At 60.3% G+C, this 24893-nt stretch overlaps 1 protein-coding gene across 7 annotated transcripts in view; it reads right to left on the bottom strand.

Annotated features, from left to right (window-relative positions):
- EPB41L1 (erythrocyte membrane protein band 4.1 like 1) overlaps positions 1–24893 on the bottom strand; it is a 72319-nt gene that overhangs the window by 39528 nt on the left and 7898 nt on the right. For 6 of the 7 annotated variants that reach the window (XM_072878753.1, XM_072878746.1, XM_072878750.1 and 3 more), the window contains exon 2: positions 23208–23257. The exons of the other annotated variant lie outside the window; for it this stretch is intronic. The gene's annotated coding sequence lies outside the window, so the exon portion shown is untranslated. The remainder of the gene's footprint in view (positions 1–23207; positions 23258–24893) is intronic. 7 annotated transcript variants of the gene reach the window in all.

The following is a 24893-nucleotide window of genomic DNA, read 5'->3' as shown; positions in this document are numbered from 1 at the left end:
CCACAGCGAAGTGCAGAGCGTGACACCCAGCACATCCCTGCCTACAGGGCATGCGGCTCCTTGTCCCCCCCTTGTCCCCTGGGAGGGACAGCACCACAGAGCAAACTCTGGGGCTAGGTACCACACCGCCGAGGTGCCTTGTACCCCTGTAACGCAGCAGCACAAAGTGCCCGTAAGGCAGAGCGCTGACGCTGCCACAGCAGAGGGACGGATCCTGCCTTCAGTGAGCAGTGGGAAACCCCAGAGCATGGGCAGGGCACTGGCAGAGCAGCCGCAGGTGGCAGCGGGTGCTGCCCAGCACCCGCACCCGGGCAGCCCGGAGGGGGCAGACAGGGCTGGCTGCGGCCGCGCAGGCTGTAGGTCAGGCAGGCAGGGGCTAGGTAATATTTACCGGGGGCAGGCAGCCTGCTGGGAGGAGCAGTGTCCAGGTAGTCCCCGCCGGTTTGGACACATGCTGATGAAAACTCCGGAGCACGCCAAGTCATCAGGAGCCCCAGGGGAAGAAGCACAAGCCACGCAAAGTCTGGCAACTTGCTGGCAGACTCCTACGATTGGGGTGCAGGCACCCACCCGCGTGGTTCGGCCACGCAGAGCCTGACCGCGCTGGATGCAGAGGGAGAAAACCCCCTTCAGCCCCAGCTGCTCAGCCGCTCACCAGTGAGTTCTCCAAACGGCACCCATGGGTTGGGACGCGCACCGACCATCTCCCCACCCGTGAACATCAGTCCTGGGGGAACTGGCAGGGCAGGGACCAGGTCACAGCCCTGACACCCCTCCCCACGAGCCCCCTGCAGAGCTGGGCACGGCTCAGCCAGGCCGGCGCTGGCCGCGCTGGCTCGGCCTTGCACAGGGACTGCTGGGCTGTTGGAGCGGGACAGCCAGGGGGTGGGTCTTGCTCGAGCGAAACGCAGAAGCCTGCGGCAAGGGAGGACCAGTCAACCCATGCTTCTCAGCAAGCCCCCCTCTTCCGAAATCCTTGCCCGGCCCGTTTGCACCCTAACCTGCCACCCTGGCCTCGGCAGCGCGATCCCCACAAGTTTAGCAAGGCCAGGGACCGGTCGGGCTCACAGCTTCCCTGGCTCCCAGTGGGGCAGCAGCGCAGACACGGGCCCCCACGGCTCCCACGGGAGCAGCACTAGGGCAGCCCCACGCGCAAGGGGGTCTCGGCCTGGGCAGCCTCAGCAGCCTCGATGGCATTTCCAGCCTTGAACGCCCGTCTCGCCCTCACCCTGGGGGGTTACAGCCACGGAGGTGTGGGGCTGGGGTTCTCGGCTGCTCTGCACCCCTCCCACCGTGGTCAGGGCTGGCGTCACCAACCTCCCAGCACCCACAGCTGTAAAACCTCCTTGTCCGGAGCCGCCGCGTGAACGAGGAGGAGGAGACACAGAAAGCAGAGGGAAGAGTCAGCCCAGAGCCGAGAGGAGACGAAACCCAGACAGGAAAAGGAGGGGGAAAGGGAGAGATGGCGGCAGACAAAGACCCCGAGACCCAAGCCATGCCTCAGATTGGACGTGACACGTGATGGGAAAGACCTAATTCATTGTGTCGTGCACAACCCCGCCCCGGCTCAGCCGAACTCCCTGGCCCTGGGGAGCGCTGCCCGAAGCAGGAGAGAGGCAGCAGGAGCTGCCACTGTCCCGTACCTGCGTGCCCCGGGGAAGCAAGCCAGCCAGTCTGGGGGGGCAGGCAAGGACGATGGGATGTGTCCCCTCTCTGATCAGTGCTGAACCCCGTGAAACGTCCCTGAGCTGGCTCCATAAGGTAGCCTGGGGAAAACAAGAGCAGAAAGGATCGTCCCTCCTCCCTGGCAGGAAGCAATGATGCACCCAGCCAGAGGCGCTCGGGGCCCAGGGCACCAGGCTGGAAGGGACCCACTGCACCCGCTGCCTGCTAACAGGGACGGAGGTGCCTGTGGAAACGGTCTTCTCCCTGGCTCCAAAATCTGCCACCGGTGAGACCCACAGGGTGCACACGGCAGTGGGGAGCCCTGAACAGCAACAGGTTTCAAACAGGGTCCTGCTGGTGCCTTGGTCCCTGTGGCATCAGTGCCTGCACTGCACCCCATCGAGGACCCCACTGTGCTCTGCTGAACCCTTTGCACCCTGCCCACGCCAGAGGCCACCACGCTGTGCTCGAGGACTGAATCACAGAATCACCGGCTGGTTGAGGTTGGAGGCACCTCCGGAGGTCACCTTGTCCAGCCCCCTGCTCCATCAGGGCCACCCAGAGCCAGCTGCCCAGGGCCGTGTCCAGGCGGCTTTTGGGTGTCTCCAAGGATGGACACTCCACCACTTCCCTGGGCAACTGTGCCAGTGCTCCGTCACCCTGACAGTGGAAAAGTGTTTCCTGATGTTCAGAGGGACCCCCCTGTGCTCCAGTTTGTGCCCATGGCCGCTGGTCCTGTCCCTGGGCACCACTGAGAAGAGCCTGGCTCCGTCCTCTTGGCAGGAAGCCCCGGCAGCAGCTGAGGACGGCACGTGTTGCTGGCGGCAGGGGGAAATTGCCCCATGGATGATTTCCCCCACTTTTCACTCTAAGGAGAGGCAAATGAACCCCCCGGGGTGGCACAGGCTGACTCGCGTAGCACATTTTTCCCTTTAAAAGGGAGGGGATGGCAGAGACCCAGCAGAGCCCAAGAGACCTCTGTGTGCATTTCAGCGCAGGGTTTGGGCCAGCAGAAAGACGTCAGCCGCGGTACCACCCCACAGAAGAGCACGCCTAACTGCCACAGTGCCACCGTGCTCAGCGAGGACCCAGCTAATGCCCGAGTTGTCCCACGGAGATGCAACTCATGGGCTGGGCCTGATCCTGCACCTCCTTACCCACCAAAAAACCATACCGCGATCCCTCCCAGGGAAGGGAGCAGCTTGGGGACCCACCGAGCCCAGAGGTGCCCCCCCAAACAAGCACTGAGCCATGCTCCTGCAAAGGTGGTGGTTGCTGGCGAGTCCCCCCTTGATCCCACCGCCCCTGCTGACTCCACGACACGGTTTCCTCACATTCTTGCAGTCCCACCCGGCACAGGAGGCAACCATTTGCATTCCCCACTGCCACCCGAAGCACAATTTGGTGACTCAGGCACCGAAGCAGAGCCAGCTCCCTCTGACCACGGTGGGACATAGGCTCAACTCTTAGAAGAGGTCAGGGCTAAGCTGGGCTTAGGTTTTAGTTCAGCATCACAGTAAGTCCTTAGATCCCAGCGGAGAACGCTGTGGGCGCGGAGGAGCACTGGTCTTATCCCCCCCACCAGCCCAGCAAAGCTGGCTGCCAACCAGCGTTTTGGAGGCATTTGCAAACCTGGAGGAAGACAGGGAGGTGGCTGCTGCATGGAGCAGTTCTATCTATAGGCTGATTCAAGGTTTCCTTCAATCCCAGATATAGCCTTTGATTTTGAGCATCAAAATGTTTCTGATTAATTTGGTAGAAATTAAACTTGGGGGGGGGGAAGGGCTGGCAAAGCCAATCCCTGCCCTGGAAGTGCTGGAAAATGCATTGAAAAACTCCACCCAAACTTGCATTTAAAAAAAAAAAAAAAAAGACCTTTTGATGACCACTAGCACTGGGCACATCCCTCCCGTAAACCCTCCCCGTATTCCAGCACACGTGTGCCTGCCACAGGCATGGAGGGGAGCGCTGGGGTGCGGCCGGGGTGCCCTGGGGCCGCTGCACTGGCAGCCCACCCAGGAGGGGGCTGCCACGCCGCCTCGCAGCCCCGCAGTTGAAGAAGGGCCAGCACAGCTCGGGGCTGGTGCGAAGGGCTGTCCAGAGCAGCGGGAGCACGGCGCTGGGCCCCGGGCCGCACCAAACCCACGCTCGTGGCTGGCTCCCCGGCCCGTGGGGGCACAATGGCTTTCCCCGCTCGGGAAGGGGACTGCGGGGCCGAGGGGCTGCAGGGCTCAGGAGACTTGCCAAGCGCTTCTGCAGCGCCAGCCCTTTTGCCTCGTGCTGCAGCAAAAGCACCTTCCTCTCTGTGCCCTGTCCCCCAGGGCTGCCCCGCCACGGGGTCCGTCCCCCTCCCGCCCCGAGCCCGCACACCAGGAGCGGGGCAGCGTGCGCCCATCGCTGCAGGAAGCCCAGGCGAGGAGGGGAGGGCGGCAGAGCTGCGCCGCCGCCCTGCTGCTGGGCTTCCTGCACGCACCGCGGCCCCCTCCGCAGGCTGGGAGCTCGCCTGGCTCCCGGCAGGGGAAACTGAGGCACGTGGGGCTCGGCCACACGGCAGCCACGGCAACGCTCTCTCCCTGCCTCCCACCCTGGTGGGGGATGTAGGCATTTGGGATGGGCCTCATCCTGCAACTGTTCCCCTGCCCAGAGCCTCCACCCAGCTGCCCGCTCAGGCCTGCCACCCCCCGTGAGTGGCAGGCATTGGAGAAAACACAACATGAATCCTCAGAACGCTTTAAATCCAAGCGAGGGCTAATCATTACTTGTGACCTCCAGCCATCAGGGGCACCCGTAGGCACCGCGCGGCTGGTCGCCCTGTGCAGGGACACCGTGCCCGTGCCTGCCCCTGCTGCCCTCCACAGCCCGAGCAGGAGGGAGGATTCGGGGGGGCCAGGGGCCGCGGCACGGCACGCCTGGTCCATGCCTGAAACAGTCTTTTCCTGAAACACCCCACTTGAACCACCTGTCCCCGTCACCATCCGTTCAGCTCTGTCCTTGCAGTACCAAAAAAGAGCTCGGCACCCACCTTGGAGGTTCGTGCAGGCTGAAGCAAGCGCTGGAGGAGCTGTTATCAGAATGTTTGTGGGTTTTAACGAAATTCCCCTGCTTTTGGGACACCTGGCTCATGCTTTCTGAATGCCTAAGGACAGCAGCGCAGGCTTCGCTCTGGTTTCTCCCCATCCGACCCTCTCCCAACCCCAGGGAGGTATGTCCAGGAGAGGGGAGCAATGGCATCCCTGTGGCTTCGCGGCTGTGAGCCACATCCCCACCGGTGACAACAGACTGAAGCAGGACCGGGACCCTAAGAAACCCCAGAGCGTCATCAAATAAGACTAAATAACAAGAGCACATGCAGCATGGCCCCCCTGCCCATCTCGGGGTTCAACATCCCACTAACGGGCCTGGTCAGGGCACCGACCCACTGGACGAGGCCAGCTCTGCTGGGGCAGCGCGAGCAGCCAGGGCAGCAGGAAGCCGGGGAGCAGCCTGCCCGCTGGCGACGACCCGCAGCTCCAGCGAGGAGCGGGAAGAGGAGGAACCCTGTCCTATGCACGGAAATACCCCCCCTGCTCCCCATGGTGCAGCAGCTTTCCAGGCTGCTGCAGAGAAGGACATGCACCCTCTGCGGGTGCCCAGGCACAGGAGAAAAGAGCTTTTTAGCTTTTTCCAAGGCAAGGACAGCTCTGAGGCCTCAGAGATGTTCAAGCCTTGCAGGCAATTATCAAAGATAAGAGACAAATGTTTTAAAGGCCAGAAGGGACAGAAGAGGGATAGCAGAGGGTGGGGAGAAGAAAAAGCGAGTCGGCTCGGAGCCGCAGTGGGGTGGGGAGCAGCACACGGGCTTCCTTCATCAGCTCTGACCTTCCACACAGAGGACACCATGGGACACTGTGGGACACAGCAGGACTTGGGCCACGTGGGCAGACCTGGGGCTACTGCACCAAAAAAATGGTGCCGAGGAGAAGGTACCTCGGTCCTGCCCCAGACTGCAATGGCACTGCAGGGTGCACCCCAACCCAGCCCAGACCCCCACTAGTGCTGCCCACACCGGGGTTCTGCCGCCTCCTGCCACCCCGGCGGGCAGGACGCGCCACGCGTGCCCCTGGGTCCCGTGGGACAGGGCGGTGCCCCGCTTGTCGGGGAAGCCTCCAGGAGCCTCCCACACCGGCTGGGCTCACTGCCGCCTATCCTCACGTTTCCCAGTTTGTCCGGGACAGTGCCCCAGTGCCCACAAAGACCTCCCCGAGCACCCCCGAACCCGATGCAAAGCTCGCCAGGAGATGTGCTGGCCAGATCCGGGGCTCTGGCAGGCACCCATTGCGGGGAGCACCCCACTTCACCAGACCGAGGCTCAGTTGCGTAGGGTAAGCCTCGAGGGCAAGGAGGAAAGGGGCCCCCAGCCCTCCCCACCCGCCACGGAGGAGACAGGGAGGGGACAGGCCATGCCACCAAGCCTGCAGGAGCGGAGCTGCCCCATCCCCTGCGCTGCCGCACCCCCACCTCCACGAGCCCCACGTGCTCCCGGCCCTCTCCCATGGGCTCCCCACCAGGTTGCATCCCCCAGGAGCTGGGACACCATCTCCCCCCAGCCCTGCCCCGGCTCCGCTGCGGGACAGCGCGAGGAGCGCCCGCACACCAGACAACCGGCTCTCGGGGACGGACTTACTCCCATTCCCTCCTGCTTAATACCCTTTATCCGTCCCCGGTTTGTCTTTCAGCAGCCATTAGCTCTGCCCAGGCTGCTTTCCCTGCCTGTTTTATATTCAGGATGTATATAGATAATGTATGTATTATATACATTAATGCAGCGTCATCACTGCACAGTCAAACGTGCCATGCACCGTCACTTCAGAAGGTCCGAGTCCCAAAGCCACTGTGACGCCGGTCCCCAGCCGTGCCCGCAGCGACCGGCACTGCAGTGCCCGCTCCTACACCCGAGTCCTAAAATATACGTGCGGCATAGCTGGATTCCAGCTGCTGCGGGGAAAACTGTAACTTGGAAATTTCCATGCTCTGAAGCATTTCACAGATATGTGAAAGGACCGACAAGGTGTCAAAGGAGCTTGAACAAGTCACAGGGCTGAGCAGGAGCCAGAAATAGCAACCAGGAGCCTGGGACACATGCATCGGGAAGGACCACGGCGTGGGCAGCCAGACACCCCCCGTCAGGCTGCCTCATAGCAGAAAACAACCTTCAAATGGCTGCCTCAGTGGAGATGGATGGCAAGAGGTTCACGGCCTTGAACAACCTTTCTTACCTGGCTCCGATCCTACTTCGCTAAGAAAATAACTTGGCTACTCTCGCCTCAATCCATATTTGCAAGCAGCAGCATTTGTCTCCCCGCAGAGCTGGGGAGAATCCGTCCTTTGGCATCCGAGTGCCTGGACTCTACAGACACCCACACCGGGGACAAACAGAAAACTCCTCAATGACTTGCAAAATGCAACCAAAAAAGCCACCACCATCAGGCTTCAGCTTGCTGCAGGGCACCTGGTCTGCAAAAATCCTTCAGAAGGCAATCAGAGGCTGGAAGGCACCGACTGGACGCGCGTGCGCTGAGGACGCAGCACTTCAGCTTCCGACCCGGCTGTGAGCGACAGCACCGAGGAGGGGGCCAAGCCTCCCATTACACCTGTGGACAGTTCTGACAATTTACATCTCAGGTTGAGGGTATCTGAGCCCAGAAAGGACACAGAGAGATGCCCAAATAATATTTTTTGAAGCATAACGACGGTACACGTCCACCATCCTCAAGCTGATTCCGAATAGCTCAATGGATTTACAGTTGTGCCAGATGTGCTGGGGGTCACTTGCCTCCCACCAGGAAAAGGGAGGCAGGTGACCCCCACTTTTAATCTGAATTACAGAAACACCTGCTCAGCAAGGAGCCCTGCAGCGCGGTTTGCGGGGCGCAGAGGTGCCTCCCCACGCACGCACGGGGAGGAGGGAGGCCATCTCATCCTCCCCGCCGGGTCGCGGGAGGGCAGGGGCTGCCTGCGACAGAAGCAGCACGCCAGGAGGCCCAGCCCAGCAGCGGACCGTGCTCTCGGGTTAGGACGACGATGGCTGGATGCGGCCACCAGCTCGCCAAGGTGCCAGGGCCCCAAACCCTGTGCCCCGGCCGCTGCCAGGGAGGGGACCGAAGGGTGGAGCTCCCTTTGCAGGCAGAGCACATCTCTCCAGCTCAGTGCTGGCGTACCTCGCAGCCAGGCTCGGGAAACGCTGATAAGATGAGGGAAAACATCTTCTCTCCCTCCTCCCGTGCTGCCCTCCTTTCAGACAATTAATTTCAGCCCTGCACCAGCCCGTGGCTGTCTTGCGGCGCTGCTGTGAATCATCGGCAGCGAAACGCTGACTCACAGAGGTGAGGCTCCGGATGCGGCTGACGTGGGAGCCCTGGTCCCCGCAGCCTCCTGCGAGCTCGCTCCCAACAACCCTCCTTCAGGTCCCCACACCGCCTCTGCGAGCCCCAGGGAGGCTGCGGCAGCCTCCTTGCAGCAGGGAGATGATGCTTCAAGAGGTCATTTAATCCCACTCTGCTCAACACAGGGAGCGGCTCCATCCATACCAGCCCGACAAGCCTTTTAATAGTCTCCTGCGGTGGAATCTCCTCTCCCTGCACCGCTGCCTGCGCCAGGGCTTTATCCTCATCCCTTTAGAGAGGTGTTCTCCAGCACTTCACCAAACCTCCTTCTGTGTAGTTTTGGGCTGGGGTTGTCCCTGTCCCGAGAGCCAGGGCAGAGCTCATTCTGCCTTTCTGCTATTGCAAGCTCTGCAGCTCCCCACCATCCCCAGGCCACCACGACCCCTCCATGGGAGCAGCCCCACAGAGAGCCGGTGCCGGCAGCAGCTCAGCCCTGCACGGAGGAGAAGGCAACACCCATGGTAGCTCACTCAGCCCAGGGACAGCAACCCCTGCGGCCACCATTCAACCAGCAGGACCTGCATCCACCCCAACAGGAAAGTGCCCTCTCAGGTCCATCAGGTTCCAGCCTTGGTCCTTCCCAGAGGCGATCTGGAGGCCCTCAGAGAGCAGCAGGTCTACAGAGCCACAGCGCCAAGGCAGAGACAGCTGCCCAGGGAGGTCCCTGCAGGGCCAGCCCCAGGAGCTCCTCTCTGCCCAACCCTGCAAGAGCAGAAAACAGCTGGCAGAGGCATGGGCAGCTGGGCACTGAGCGCTGCTGGGTCCAAACCGAAAGCATTCGGTGGTTCCTCCTGCCGTCAGGGTCTTGGCTGTGCCGTGAGGGTCTAGTCCACGTGCCCTTGCTGCCTGTAGCTGGATGGACCTTGGGGTTCACCTGTCATCTCTGCCTGGCTCCTGCAGATCCCTCTTAGCCAGGACAGCAAGGCTTTGCGACCGCAGCACTGAGATTTGCCATCTGGTGCGTAACCATCGCTTTCTAAGACACCTCATGCCTGCACGCTTGTCTCAAGCCCCCTCCTCATGTCCCGCTGTTTTCTCTCTGTTCCTCAGATCAGTCACACAGATGGACGTTTTAGCATCCAAGCCTTTTTCCAGACAATCACAATCTCTTCTGATGTTCTCCACTTACAGTAAAGCAGTTCCCTCTTCGCCTCACACCAAAGGCATCCTCCAGTTCCCAATGACCTGGCTCCTCTGCCCAGCAAGCACTTAAATGTGCACACAACAGGCAGGACTAAAGCACAAGAGCACGGGCACCGCATCCCACAGGCACCCTGTGCAGCAGGACTCAATTACTGCAAAAGCAGCAGCGCACTGGGGTGCTGGGAGAAGCTTTATTGCTCACCCATGCCCTGCCACGACCATCCACCTCATCCAGTCCTCCCTGCAACCATGAGGTGCTCGCAGGCATCGTCCCTCCTTCCGCTCATGAGCCTTGCACCACACGTCCATCCACGTCACTGCACACCCACATAGTCTCACAGCCACATTGCCCATAACTCACCCTTTTCCCACCACCTCCAAGCCTGCTCCCCTCCCACCCACTTGCCAGGAGCATTCAGAAAGATGTCAGACCACCATAGTATGATGTTCTTCTGCCCAGCAGGATGGTATGAGCTCAAGTAGGTCACGCTAGGAACATGAAGGATAGCCTCGAGCATTCCCTCTTCACCTCAGACGCCTTCCTCACCAGCCTGGGAGCAGACCTAGCACTGGCCCAACTGAGCTCTGCTGCCTTGTCCTGCTAACCAGACCAAGGCTGGCCCACCACAACACAGCACAGCATCAGGAGGACCTGGCCCTGCCACGGCTCCTGCCTTCGGGTGGGGAAGAGCAATGAGGTTTGAACCTGCTGGCGGAGATCACCACCAACTAACCACAAGAGACTGCTCGCAGTGAAACTGCAGGGACACGTCAGCTCCTGTCCCTCCTGCGGAGATGACAGGTCTAGCTCAGAGCCTGCCTGGCGACGGAGGGCAGGAAGGTCTCATCAAGGTTGTCTGGACCAGTCCCTTCCTGAAGACAAGCCCAAGCCTGCCCTATCAGCGGGCCTTAATCAATGTAGGGCTTTGGTGGCTATTACAGACACCTTTGTCAGGAGAGGTGGTTGCTTTCCAGCCCCAAGCAAGCCTGGCAAGCTTGGGCTGTTGAGTTGGCGTGCTCTGCAACCACTGACCTGACCTGGAGTTCCTGAGGGATGCTGAGCTGGAGAAAAGGAGTCAAACCCAGGGCTGAAGCAGCTGCCAAGCACCACGATGAGAAGCAGACGGTGGCTCTTCATTGACAGGGTGCACCCTTCTTCGTGACAGGGTGCACGATGGCCAGGCTGGAGCTGCCAAGTGATGAAGTGGGTCAGGTGGGGGAAAATATAAGAGTAAAGGCTGCAAGGATGAGGTGATCCTGTGGCAACATACTCCTGTGAGGGCAGTGATCCTGTGTAACACCTCCACAAGCTTTGGGATCCACCACGTGGAAGGAGCTCACGGCATGGGGCTCTCCCACCTCTCCGAACGGGGCTGGCAAAGCTGCTCTCCTGCAGCAAGCTCAGACTTAATTGACACGTGTTGAATCTGTGTTTGGGCAATTATGTATTTATATTATGTCAGCAGTTGCCAAGAGCCTGGACATCTGCTTGCTCATCATGCGCGAGCCAGGCAGCGCAGAGACATTTGACCCCAGAGCAGGACGCTGGGCTTTGCAAACACAGCTGACAGGCAGAAAAGTGCCTCCCCTGCTACGAACCGCACCGTCCTCCGCGGGCACCGCCTTCGGGAGATGGGCAGCGACCTGCTGCCCACGGTGGCATCCCCCTGCTCCAGGGTTAATGAAGCAGCCTGAGCTTATTTCACCAAACTACACTCTGGAAGCCGGGCTCAGCTCCCCTGCGGCTCCAAAGGCATCGTGCCATGGGTCAAAAATGAATCATGAGAAAGTTGGGGGGGGGGAAGCAAAGTTAAGAAGCCACCGAGTTCACAGGGAGAGGGCAGGGCTGTCCCCCAAGTCAGCCTGGAGTGGGGCAGTGATGGCAGCTCACCGCCTGCCCGGCTCAGCTGCCAGTGTCGAGAGCAGCCGGGGCAGAGTCCATCCCAAGAGACCAAACCCTCCTTCCAGCTTGCTCCCTCCACGCCTTGGCCCCAGCCCTCTTGGCACCAGGAAAAACTAGGGAAGAGAAGCGTGACCTCTGCTGCGTCCCGGGGGCGGGGGGAACGGGGCTGAGGGGCCTCCTCCTCCAAGCCTGCCAGGATGCAAAAGCAGCACGTCCTCCTGCCTGCTGCCCTGCTCCCGCCACGCACAGCGGCACATGGTCATTTTGCAAGACCTGGGCAATTTTGGGCCATTTTAAACAAGGTTTCACTCCCACCCTTTTGAGTGACACCTCCCAGCTGAATAAATAAGTTCAGGAATAAATTGCTGTGACCCCTTGCAGAAGACAGCTTGGGAAGCCAAGAAACACCTTCCACGCAACGTCATTAACATGCAAACAAAGATCTCTCGGCCGGTGGGTCAGGAGAGCAGAGCGGTGATTCAGCCCTTGCAAAAACACCCTGTGCTTCTCCAGATGAAAGTGCAGTCCAGACACCACCCACCAGCGATATGAAAGAGCCACCCCTCATCCCCTGGGTTGCTCTCCCTGCTCCCGGAGGCCCACGTGAGCACGCGGGATGGGACCGGCAGCACCAGCCACGCCATGCCGCGTGCCACCGCTGAGCCCAGACACCACAGCATCGCCTTCTTGGCAGACCACGACCCGCCTGCTTAGCGCTCCGGGGATTTCTTTGCTTTCCTCGGCATCCACGGGTCCCTCCGGCCTCACCCATTTTCCCCCCCAAAAGCCAAGTCCAATCGATGCCCTTGACCACGCCAGGGCCCTGCCTGCACCTGCCCAGCCCAGGCAGGGCAGCAGCTCTGCAGTCCCGCGGCCTTTGGAGGTACCACAGGGTTGATGCTATTCCAGAGCTCTCCAGTTTCAGCCCGACTCCCTCACACTTCAGCTCCCTCCCCCTGATGACAGCCACTCGGTAGCACAAGCATAAACGCCTACCTGTCACCAGCCAGCCAAAAACCATCCCCTGCTTCCAGGCAGGGCCACTGCCGCTGCTCCCTGAGAGCCATCCCTGCTGCCCACTGGCCGCCCACCCCAAAGCATCTCCAAAGCACCTCAGCAGGCAGATGCAGGCAGGCGGCGATGGCCGTCTCGTTGCCTCCTCGGGAAGGAGCCTGGTGGCAAGGCTGCGCTGCGCCGGCACCGTCGCTGGCTCTCAGGGACAGGGGCATGTCTCTGCAGGGAACAGCTTGTCGGTCCCCTCCCTGACCGGGGACAGCCACGCCACCGTGCAGCACCTTCGTGCCAGTACAGCCACACCAGCCCGCAGGCTTACAGGGACCCCAAAGCTCAGCCCACGCCCAGCCCAGAGCACAGGCTCCCACCGGCAGCGTGGCAGCAAAGCCACTCGCACCAGAATCCAGCGGCAAACCAGGCAGCCCTGTGCCAGAAACTGTACGGCCACCGGCAACCCCGCCCTGCATCACCCTCTGCTGCCTGCCCGCATCCTGCCTGCTGCTCCCGGAAAGAGCCCAGGGGGGTGTGGAAGTTCATTAAGGCTTCTTGCAAAACCAAAGGCTGCCCAGCTTGCCCCCTCTGTCACGTCAGGCAGCCCTGTAAAGCCAGGAATGTGCCTCCAAAAGGAATGCATTTGCCTGGAAAAGGCATGCTTGCTCTGTCAGCAGAGTTCAGAGCACAGTAGGAGTGGGGAGACAGGAGATTTATGATACGATGGTGCACCCAGGGCATTCGGCTCTTCCAGCAGAGGTCCAGCAAGAAGCACTGGCTGTGGGCAGGAATATTACAGGAGATGGCAGGGGAGAAAGCAGGCTGCTTAACATTCAGCACACAACATCCTCCGATGCGATGGCACATGGTGAACCAGCCCTGTGGATGCACTGAAGGGTTTAAGCCACCACCCAGAGCAACCTCCCCATCCTCCAGCCCCCAAGCAGCCATCGACACAGCTCCTTCCCACGCTGCAGGATGTCATTTGATCCAAAGACTTTCCAAGTGCCTTACAAACACTCGGCCTTGGGAAGGTCCTAAAGAAAAGGCCCCCAAGGTCACAACTTACCCAGACAGGGTAAGCTGCCCTGAGGGACAGCCCCGAGCAGGGTCACCTGAGCCACCGACACCTCCCCAAACCCTTCTGCACCACCCAGCCTTCCTGTACCGCCCTGAGCACGCCTGTCTCGACACAGCCACCGCCTAAGGAGGACCGAAGGCGCCCGGGCTCCATTGGCACAACTGTCCCAGAGGGGAAACATGCTCCCCCTCAGTTTTGCAGCCAGCCCACCCTGCATCCACAGCCCCCGGCCCAGCCAAGGGGCTGCACGTGAGCCACAGGGTGCAGCAGCCTTGGGGCTCCCCACTTTTTGCCCTGCTTTGGCGCAAAATGGCAGCACCAGTCAGGGAAGCAGCACTGAGGTGGAAGCCCCAAACAAAAGGGTCAATGGAGCTTCCAGACAACTTCCTTCCCCAGGGTGACGGTGTCAGTGAGCTTGGGCAGAGGAACCCCAAATTGGGGTTCAGCGATGCCCAGAGACTCCCTGGGGTGCCCTCCTGCCCCAGCACAGTGTGGTGCGGCCAGCAGGGCGGCAGGACGCCCACTGCGCTGCCCGGGGGGATGCGGGCAATGCTGGAGCAGGCAGGCAGCGGCGCTGGGGATGGTACCCGGAAAGCTCCACCTCTGCCGGTTGCTTAGCGACCAGCATCCCGCAGGAGCCACCTCGCCCGCCTGTCCCTGCCAGCAGCACCAGCTCTGCTGCAACGGCTCCGGCCGCGGAGGTGAGACCAGAAACCTCCACCTGGTATCTGCCAGCTTCCCCCTTCCCGCTGACGCACCGGGGCCGAGCTCTGCTGCAATCTGTCCCTGCATCCCACCGGCCCCCACATCTCAGCTCCCAGCCTTGCCTCGGACCCAAGCCCTACAGGAAAGGGAGCAACGCTCTTAGATGAGACAGACCTCCCACCCCAAGTCCAGTTGCTGCCTCCAGAAGCTGATAAATGCTAGCTAGAGAAAGGACAAGGACAAATGGAAACCACTTCACGCCATCTGAGCCCATCTCAAGCAGCCAGCCCGGCTGACCAGGAACAAGCATCTCCCACAGCACCACATAACCTGCTTTCCCCGGGACACCGATGTGTCTGAGCCCCCCCGTGCTCTGGTCAGCATCATTCTTCACAGCTTGGCTGCCTCCTAGCAGGTCCCCAAGCTGCAAAGGGCCTATCACAAGCCTCAGCATCGCTGTTGCTTCCCAACTGAGAGGCCAATGTGCTTGGCAAAATCCCTCCAAACAATTCCTTTGCAGGGAGGAAAATGCTACAAGTTCACAGGAAGAAAAGAAGCAGATCAATAAGTGAAACAAGCAGGAGATGGAGCTCAAGGAAGAGAACTGTTCTTGCAAACATCTTTTTGGACACTGCCTGCAATTTATGCTGCTGTTCATCTCACTTCTGAGTGAAGACAGATTAGCTGGCTGGAAAGAGAAGCAGAAAATTGCTATATTAACCACGGAAAATCAAGACTGGAAAATAGACCTTCTGAGGCTTCCTTAAACTATCCCCAGCACTGGTGTCTCTAGCAGAGGTCTGACCTCTCATGGGTCAGAGCTAGAGAGCAAACCAAGCTTTTCCTTCAACTTGGCACCTGAAAATCTGATTAATCATCAGTGCTGCAAGAAATCAATGCGACCACAAGCACACTGCCCCAAAGTCTTGTTAAAGAAGCTGAGGGGCTTCCACGAGCTTTCAACCCTGCAGTAACAGCCTCCTTGCAGCTTGGCACTGGGTGCCAGCACTGCAGGAGGCAAAGGCCCCGTGCATTAAAGCAGCCCCAGACACCTGCACTTGGGTCTCCAGAGGCTGCTCTCCCAGAGGTCCCCACCTTCCCTTGCACCCCCACCCAGGGCCGTGCAGGATGGCAGGGGAGATGCTACCGGCTGGCGTGGCCCGGCATCCCACGCCCAGCTCGCTCACCGCCATCATCCAAAACAAAGGTTTCTCAGTGAAGCAGAGTAAAATATCTTGGGTGGGTTGTTTTTTTTTTTTTTAAAGATATGAGAAGGAGATACTTTATGCAACAAAATGACTACTACTATAGGTTTTTTTAAAAGAAACAGACCAACCCATCCCCCCCCAAAAAACCCCCACATTCTTCTTTGAATGCAGGTTTAATAAGGCACCGAAGACTGGTCAAAGACACGCGCAGGGCCAGGGCAGCAACCAGGAGCCACAGCAGGCTGCTCTGCTAAGGCCCACGCCACGCTCCCTCGTGCATGCAGGCAGCCGGCTTCTGCTAGAGAGCAAGCCGCTGACACCTCTCCAAGCACTGCTTGAGCTGGTCCCGGACTACAGGACAATGCCACCACTTGGGATTTATGCCATTTGCTTTGTATTATTCCCAAATACAAAGCTTAAAATTCCTTTTTTTTTTCCCCCATCATCAACTGAAAGTTGAAGCCTGATTTACCCCTCAGGTGCGGGCAGGTCTCCGCCAGCCGCAGGCAGCAGCACCCCACTGCAGGCAGGCAGCTGGGTGGGTGCAGGTCCGCTCCCGCTGCCCGGACTCACATCTGCCCACACTGTGCCCACAGACCCCACGTAGGAATCCAGCCCAGGTATGACACCAAGTTTGCCACTCAATTTTAACCTTTTTCTTCCCTGGCACCGCTCCTCCGCTTCCACGCGACCAGGTGCCAACCCTGCCAGAGGGGTGGCAGGAATCAGAGTAATTTTGATGACGCACAGATGTAAACCTGACGAACAGCTGTACCAACCATGCCAGGGTCATAATGGGGAGAGATGCAGAGATCCCCACTCCCACTGCAGAAGCGCTCCAGCCTGGTGCTCCCCCAGCCAGCATCCTCCAGGCCTCACCCCAGGGGGATCCACCACGCCGGCTGGCCTCCCAGGCATGAGGCAGACATTTTCTGGTAAGCAAATATTGCTGATTTTCCCTCACGCTCCCTCAACCCTTCCATTTTACCTCTCGGACAATCCTGAGCAGTTGTTTTTCTCGGCTGTTTAATCTCCCTCCAGCTCCCAGAGGATGTACGCTTAGCGCCTGCAGAAGCTCATCTAGCTTTGATGTGTCTCAAATTCTACCCCCAGGCAGGTGACGGGTATTCAGGGAAGTTGAACAATTACATGACAACAGAAGGAAGGGCTGGAGGAGAAGTTTAAAAAATAAATAAAAAAATAAAGGAGGAAAAAAAGGCAAACCTGAATGAACCTCCCCACCGCACCCAAGGGCAGAGCCCCACGGTGGGCAGAGCCCGGGGTAACCACCTGTACCTCCTGCTCCCATGCTCGAGAGGAAGGTCCCAATCCAGGCACCCTGGGCACAAAAGCCTGCTCCCGGCACAGGAGGGTGCTGCAGGCAGGGAGCAGGGACCCCAGCGCCGCAGCTGAGCTGGCCCCACCACAGCACAACCCAAGGGACAGGTTTGTGCCCAGGAGGTCCTGGACACAAGTGGCTGGCAGAGGCAGCAGCACGCCCTGGCACACAACTTGTGCCAAGCGGACCTGGGCACGGGCTGGCTCGGCTCCTGCCCTCCCAGCTAACCAGGGGCAGCTCAGCCAGGACCGGGGACGCAAAGCCAGCACCAGCTCCCGGGCAGATCCGGGCTCAGCCAGGTCCGTCCCAGCCTGACCCCTCTGCCCCACACAGCCCCCTGCCGCGCACGGAACGGTGACACCACCTCTGCCAAGAGCATGAGGCTCCAGCGCCCTCAGCACAGCACGCAGGGAACAAGACAGAGATGCTTCTTATACCTGGCAGCCATCCCTGATGGGTTCGCCGCTCCCCACCGTGGCCTCCGGACGGGAGGCAGGACACCTGGCCCGCCGCGAGGAAGGTGCATGGGGGAGCAGCGCAGGCAGCTGCAGAGGATGCTCGGGGTCGGGCGTACAGGAAGAAGGCATGGTGGGCTTGCCTGGAAGAGGCGCTGGATGGGTGACGGCCATGTGGGGACGCAGGCAGGGCTGTAGCCCAGGCAGAGCACCAACACACTGCACCCACCCCCGGGCTGGCATGGCACTGCCTGCCTCTGCTTGCCGGTCCCTGGTCACTCCTCAGGGACCTGAAGGTGGCCCATGATGGGTGCCTTCTAGAAGAGGAGAGAAGTCTAGACTTTCCAAGAGATGGGGCTGCCCGTCTTGGTTGCCAGGTGGACGAGCTGAGCGGTGGCAAGGCTCCTGCCACCCCAGACAGCCTCTCATCCCCCACCAGCATCACCCCCCCAGGGCCAGAGCAAGGGACCCACTTGGAGATGGCTCTGGAGCACGGGCGCCTGATCCATGCCAGAAGCATACCCGTTCGTCCGACTCTCCCCAGCCTGCCCCGACTTCAGGGCATCCGTCTAGGGCAGTGGTGCAGCCACAGCCACCAGGAGCCACGTCACTGGCGCGGGGGCTCCATCACCAGTGCCTCTCGGGATGAGGCAGCACACACACCGCTCGGCACTGCGTCCCCTGCAACGACATCAGGGACAGCCACTGGGGCTGTCACTGGTGGCAGCAAAGGGGTGGGACGGCAATCCGCCCGGCACGGCCGCAGCATCCACCATGTCTGAACATCTCCGTCTCCCCGGCAACCTGGGTACCAGCGCCTTCTTACTTGCAGCTGAGCGGTCTTGTGCAGCAAGAGCCATGCTGAATCCATAGCAGGATTACAGCAGCCTTCTCCTTCCCCCACCCTCCTGCCCTTTCCATCCAAAATTCATCATTAGAACATAACCTCGCGGTGAGGAACAAGAAGCATCACGCCAGTGTCACGGGGAGTAGCAGCACTCCTGCTCACCCCACCAACCACCACCGCCATGGGGTTTACTGGGCACCACTGGGCTTTTGGCTGGAAGAAAGTGGGACCTGTGCAGCAGTCACATGTGGAGTGACGGACACCATCTCAATGCCGGCTACCTCGAATGGCCTGGGCCATTACGTGCACATGGGAGCAGGACGAGCATCCTCCAGGTGACATCAGTGGCAAGGAGACCCAACCTCACTCTCCATCCAGCACATTTGGTGGCCTCAGAGGCTCCAAAAGCTCCTCACTGCAGCACGAAGCCCCCTCCAGCGCCCCGCCAGCTTCCCCATCGCCCTACCAAGCGTCCGGCCTTCTTTGCAGGTGGGGAAGGACACAAGCCAAGACCCGAGGTCCCAGGGCAGCACATGGCTCTATGAAGAACTGGCCCTTTCCAGAGGTCCCTGAGCAATGCCACAGTAGAGAAAATACCAGCCATGCTGAGGACCCTCTCAGCAGGCTGAGCCGCCGTACGCAGAGGCATGACAAGCACCCAGCCCCCATGGAAGGAGCATCTCCTGGGAAGGCACCGGGGAGGCAGGCGAGCCCGGGCACCGCGGATGGGGTTGAGCCTGGCAAGCTGCAACAAGGGGAGCAGATCATGCCACACAGAACCTGTTGGCCTCCCACCAAGCAGCTCTCAGCACCTGCTCTTGTAGCTGCTGAGGATGGGAAGTGGCCCAAACACTGTTTAACCCCTTCAGCAACACAGAGGAAAGCCAAGAAAGGAAAATCAAAAGCCTCTGTCCCAGAACAAAGGAGAGATCAGCAAGGCCTGTGGGGGAGCCGGGCTGGAAGAAGCCAAGAGAGATGCCACCACTAGCACCCGTCTGTTGGAAGATCATGCCACAGAGCATACCCAGGCCAGGGCCGGGTGCTCTCCTGCACGTGGTCCAGCCTCCACATCCACCCTTGGGAGCAAGTCCTGCAGATCAGCACCCCGCACCGCGCCTGCTCAGACGCTGCCTACAGCTTCACATCCCTTGGGTCCTGCTGTGCCAAAAAAGCTGCTGAAACATCAGTCTCGGGTGGCAAGTCCTCCTCTGCAAGGATCTGAGAACGGACAGCTCTTCCTTTCCACCCAGCCTCAATGGGATCACCAGTTTAGCAAGGCAGGAGCCCATCCCAGTCCTTCACACCCTTGGCCAAAACCAGTGGTGAGGGTGGTACCTCACACGGGAACAGAGCTCTCTGCCACGCTGAGAGCTGCCAAGGACTTGGGCAAGCACACGGCCATCGGAGCAGCAAAGCTGCATCTTCCAAGGAAAGCCCCACCTCCTGCCACCCAAGCAGACAGCGCTGCACGTCAAAGGATCACAGCCCCAGCACGGCTCTCGGGCAGAGAGACCTTCAACAGCCAGGCAGAGGGGGTCAGAGAAGGGTGGGCATCCCAGCTCACCCCAGCGTAACACAGCACAGGGAAGCCCAGCTCCTAACCGACGTGATGCAGAAAAGGTTAAAAGTATCAGCCAAAGCAAGCAGGGTGTTTGGCCAGAAGCCAGCCGTTCCCAAGCCGAGTTCGAGGGAGCTGGCAGCTCCCACCAGCCTTCAGGGCGTGCATTGCCACATACCGCAAACCTGTTTGCTCAGCCCAGGCCAAAGCAGCTGGGATGGCAGAGAGCAAGCTTCATTGACCAAGGCATGTCTCACAGCAAGGATGGGCCCCAAAGCAAGAGGAAAGCGCACCAGCAGCCCCGAGCCGGGACGGGGGGAGCAGGCACAGCACTGCCCCGGCACCCGCCGCAGACGGCACCAGCACCGAGCAAACAGCCGCAGCACTGCCAGCTCCCGCCGGCTGTGCCAGGGCTGGCAGCGCTGCCGGCCCAGCCAGGGTCCCACCGCTGCACCGGGCGAAGGGCAGGGAGGAAAGAACAGCTTCGTCTTCCTAACTACTCCGTAAAACAGACCAACAGCATTTCTCAGGCAAAAGGTGATCAGTGCAGCGACCTGGGCCAGTTCTTATAATAAGGAGCTGATCTGGCCCAGGGTGCTGGGGAGGGACCTCAGCAGCTGCTCCGTGCTCATCTGCGCGTCGCAGCCGTTAGGAACTGCCTGCGAGCAGAGTTACGGGGCTAAACCATCTCAGTGCCGCATCCGGACAGCACAGGGGGCTCTGCCTGGGGGACGGGGCTGCCCGGCTGCGGAGCTGGCCATGCCCCGCTGGCCCCTGCACGCTTTTTCGGACAGGGAAGGAGCTGCCCAAGAGGTGCCACGGCCAAATGGAGCAGTCAGCCCAGGCAGGGACCAGGCTCTGCAGGGAGACACCGGGACCACCGGCCCTGCAGCCATCCCTCCCCTCCTACTCCAACCCTCGCGCAGGGACGGCACCGGAGCAGAGCCCGGGGCTGTTCTGGTGCAGCAGAGGGAGGGAGGCTGAACCAAAGGCAGTTATGGTAACAACCAGTGCTCTCTGAACGCAGTTCCCCCAGCTGCAGACATGCCCTGTGGCCGACCACTGCAGAGCACCAGCAAGGCACCTCAGATACACACCAGAAGCAGGCAGGGGTGTTGCAAACCATGTGGACCACCTATCACCAGGGAACACTCTTCCTCCACCAGTGATGGTGGAGAGCAGCTCCTGTCCCCGCTCCAGGCACCCGCTGCCGCTGCGGCAATCACCGCTCGCGGACAAAAGCAAGCAGAGGAAGGTAGAGACCACGGGTTCAGCCGTCTTGCGCTGGGACGCAGCAGCCAGGGGAGCTCAGCTGCCCTATGTGCAAGAAGAACACAGGACCAGACACCCTGCAAACCACAAGGCCAGCCTGTAAGCAGCGTGTTGGAAGAGGAGAGGAGCTTGAGCAGGTGAAAAGCACCTAGAGCAAGGGGAGCCACCGAAGGGAGCCCAGCTCAGGCATGGGCTCAGCCCTGCCTTCTCCCATCTTCTCTTTCCTTCCAAAGGAAGGCCCAAGCTCTCTGCCTACAGTCATCGTCCTCTGATCTGCAGCCCCAGAAGAGCCCTGCTCAGGGTCTAAAGCAGTGGCTACAAAGTGCCATTTTCCCCAAGGTAATGGTCACGTCTTGTGCGCCACTTCTGGGGGGGATGGAATAGTTCAGTTGGAAGGGACCTACAACGATCATCTAGTCCAACTGACAGAGGACCATCTCCTTCGAGCAAGCTCTCAAGGAAACAGTCCCTTCCCTTCGCCCCCGCCTACGGAATCCCAGCAGCAAGCCCTTCATGGCATCCAGGAGGTAGGATATTACATCAGCTGTGAGGGAGCTGTAGACGCGCAGAGAAACGAGCAGCTCATGGCCAGCACGATCGCTGTGCCGTGACGGGAGCATCACCAGCCCTTCCAGAAGCAGGGGGACACCTCCCTCGGCACAACGTGGCAGCTGGTCCGGGCTGCGCTGGCAAGGCTTCGCTTGCCTGGACTTGCCAGGGAGCCGGGACCCGCAGGCGACCAGCACACGGCTCAGCGAGCTGGCCCAGAGCGCACAGCCATGAAGCCGTTCTGCTGTGCAAGTGCTTCCCCAAGTCCCCAGTGCTGGCTCACGAGACACAACCGGAAGAGGGGAACGTGAACACACCCAGACCTGGGCCACCGGCCCCCAGCTGCACCCGGGACACCGAGGCCACCAGCGAAAGCGAGGGGTTGGCTGGGTACCAGGAGTCACCGTGGAGGTGGTGCGTGTCCTCCTGCTCCCTGGGCCACCCCCGTGCGGGGAACCCCGACAGGGACTCACCCCCACGCAGGGGTAGATTCCTGCCAGGCATCGCCCAGGAGCCGAACGCTCCCACATCGGCGGTGGCCGGTGCCCAACCTCCCAAGCAGCCTTCCTCGTGCACAGCCCCAGAGCGGAAGCACACAGGCACCCCACCCTGTGCTGGAGGGAAACTGAGGCACGCAGCAATGCAGGATCACATGCAGTCCACCACTGAAGTTGGGCCTGCACCTCTGCCCCCAAATGCACCAATTCCAAAATTGGTCTTCCAGCACCCAAACCCTTCAGCATACAGAGACGGGACAAGAAACCTTGCCGTTCTCCTCGCTTTCCCTACAGACACGTGCCCCCAGACACGGGCAGAGCTGGCGTCTTGCCGGACCTGCAAAGAGCTGTCCTGGAGGGATGGTCTTGTTGCACTGCTGGTGAGAAACCCCTCAAAAAAGTAACCAGCTGCCCCGTTCAGAGCCAGAGACACCTCTAGCCCCAAGGAGCACACCGCAGCAGCCCATCACAGCCCTCGGCAAGGACGCGGATCCCCTGCCCGCATCCAGGGCGCTGCCTGGCTCTGCACCCTTTGCCTCACGTGGGCAGGAGCCAAACCCCGGCGGGCAGCGGGGTTCCGCGGATGCAGCAAGCCTCGCGGTGCACGCTGCCGCACGCTCCTGTCACCCAGGAAAGAGCCAGGACAGCGGGGTGCAGCCATGGAGCTCCTTGTCCCCAGTTTTCAGATGACGACAACTTCCTCCCATCTTGGACCCAGAGCAAGGGTAGTGCTGCTCCGCTGCTCTCCGCCCAGGCTCGCCTTGCAGGTCAGGGAGGGAAAGCAGAAGTGGGGCCTCGTCCTGCCAGCTATCCCTGGCCACACACCATCTGCAGGACGTGCAGAAGCAGCTGACATCTGGTTTCACAGGGATGGCACCGTGCAAACCCGCTGGGCACTGGGCCCTGGGGCAGAGCAGCCCACCCAGCTGGAGGGACCGCGGGGATCTCCGAGGAGGCCTGGACCACAAGCCCTCAACTCTTTCAGGCATCCCAGCAATTTAATTCTGCAGCTCAGACCTATCGCTGTCCTCTCCCATCCTTCGCTCCCAGCTGCCCAGCAGTGCCAGCCTCCCCAGGACGTGCCTGAAGCCGGCCGTGCCCAGCCCCCGCGAGCCCGGGGACCTACGCCCTGGGCTCGGATCCACACCCAACAAAACACAACGGCTGGTTTGCAAACACGCCGCCTTCCTCAAATCCTCCGTACAAAAGAGAGCATGGAAACTCGGCATTAAGCGTGACGTCCCAAAGTCGCTCCGTCAGCGGGCAAAGACTCAGGCAGCCGGTAGGAGCCTTTCTGTTGGCAAAGGGGCTGTTGCCCAACTCCTACCTAAACCAGGAAAAAATCCCAACACGTAAAGAAAGCCAGACCAAGCCCAAGCCCAGCAGTTTTGCGCTTTGGTGGTAGGAGGCCAGATTTCCAGTCCTGCCGGGGGTTTCTGGCAGACGAGCCTCCCTGCAGCACCGGCTCCGTGCTGAGCAACCCCTTCTAAGCTACAAAACCCACTCAGCCTTGTGTGGGATCTGGAAAGGAGAAGAAAAGCTTTCAGGATAAACTCACACTGCTTCCAGGTGCTGCTCTCAGCGCTCTGCTCAGGCACGATTCAGAACCTGCAAAGAAGAAAGCAGATTTGGTTAAAAAGAAAAGAAAAAAACCCTTCCCAGAGATGATGGCAAGTGCACAGAAGGACGTTAGCCAGGCACTTCATCACAAGATGGTGCCCGCACGGCTCGAGCACTGCGTTTAGACTCCATACAAATCTGCTTGCTGGAGAATGTAAGCTCCAGATTATGCTAGATGCTGCTTTACTCTCAAAAAGATTGATGTGAAAACAGCACCTTCTCACGCAGTCAGTCTGCCCGCTGCATGCGTTGCGAGCCAGCTCTGCTCATTTGAGTGATAAAAGCAAATATTTACTACAGGCAGTGCCGCAGAACCAACACACCTCTGAGAAATGAAACAGATACCCTCCTGGCTCGCGCTGCCGGGCGCTACCCAAGTTCTCCTTTCAGGGCCATCTGTGCCGCCACATTGTCGCCCATCCCTCCGGCTCACCGGCACGGCCCCTGCGGTATTGCCAAGGGCAACATCTGGTCGGCAGGACTTTCACCCAGGGTGATGATGCAGGTCAGTGATGCAGGACCCACGGGAGGCAGCCCCACTCACTCCCCCACGGAGTGCCCAGCAGCCCTGGCACACCAGGAGTAAAATCAGCAGTTTTAACAGGAACAGCCCAAATCCTGCAACAGCATTTTCAGGGCCACGTTTTAGATGACAACTGCATCTAATGGGGGAGGAAAAACTGCCCAGCAGGCACTACGGTTAGATGAAGGAGGAAGCACAGTCCCACAGCACAGCAAGGATACCTTCTGCTTTTCCAAGGGTTAATTGTCAAACATCCTCCCGTAAGCACAGAAGCAAAGCAGGCAGGATGACCCGCCTGTGCAAAGTGCCCACCTCTCCCATGGATTCAGCAAAAACCTTTCCACTCTCCGCAAGCAAACATCAGCTGTGAGCAGCCCGACACCGATCCACAGCAGCTTTCCCAAGAGCTCGCTCGGGACATAAAGCTGCTCCACTTTCCATCTGGACAGAGTCCCCAAGCAGCACGGTGACACGCAGCGACTGATCCACGGCTGGGCAGCTGCCACGTGGGGCTCTGGCCATTCCCTCCCGGACAAGGACAGGACCCACTGCTGTCCCCCAGGCAAAAAACCTGTTGCAATAAGGCCGGGAGCTCCAGCACCTCCAAGGAAACAAAATCACCTTTGAGCAGGGAGAAATTGCACCCCCAAATGATTTGCATGAGACACAGAAAGAAGAGGGAGTTACAGCCACCACCGCATGCGTGGTCCTGTCCCAGCTCTCTGCGGCTGTCACACGAGGGGAAGCACAAGCAGGATGTCATCGCGCGCTGTCGCTGGGCACGCTTTCGTACACCCCTGCCCACCAGGGACAGATTCCTTTGCAGCCACCACGTAGCCCGGTTTTACTTGCTCAGCTGTCTCGCTGCGTGGGGAGCGGGGCTGGGATGCAACGCGGGGCATCCCCGTACCCAGCCAGCCGGCACCAGCGCTGGCTGCACCCACAGCCCCAGGACCCCCACCCACCACACCACGGGGCTGGCGTCACAGGGCCTGAACACCTCCATGCCAGCGCCCTGCACAGGAGCGGAACGCGAGCCCCGGTGCACAGCTCGCTGCTCTCCCAGACCCGCAAAAGGCATTTTCCCGACCCACTCGCAAT

Source organism: Ciconia boyciana, chromosome 14, assembly GCF_034638445.1.
Source record: "Ciconia boyciana chromosome 14, ASM3463844v1, whole genome shotgun sequence".
Classification (NCBI taxonomy): domain Eukaryota; kingdom Metazoa; phylum Chordata; class Aves; order Ciconiiformes; family Ciconiidae; genus Ciconia; species Ciconia boyciana.
The sequence above is the reverse complement of the archived record's forward strand: the minus strand, read 5'-3'. Positions and strand labels throughout refer to the sequence as shown.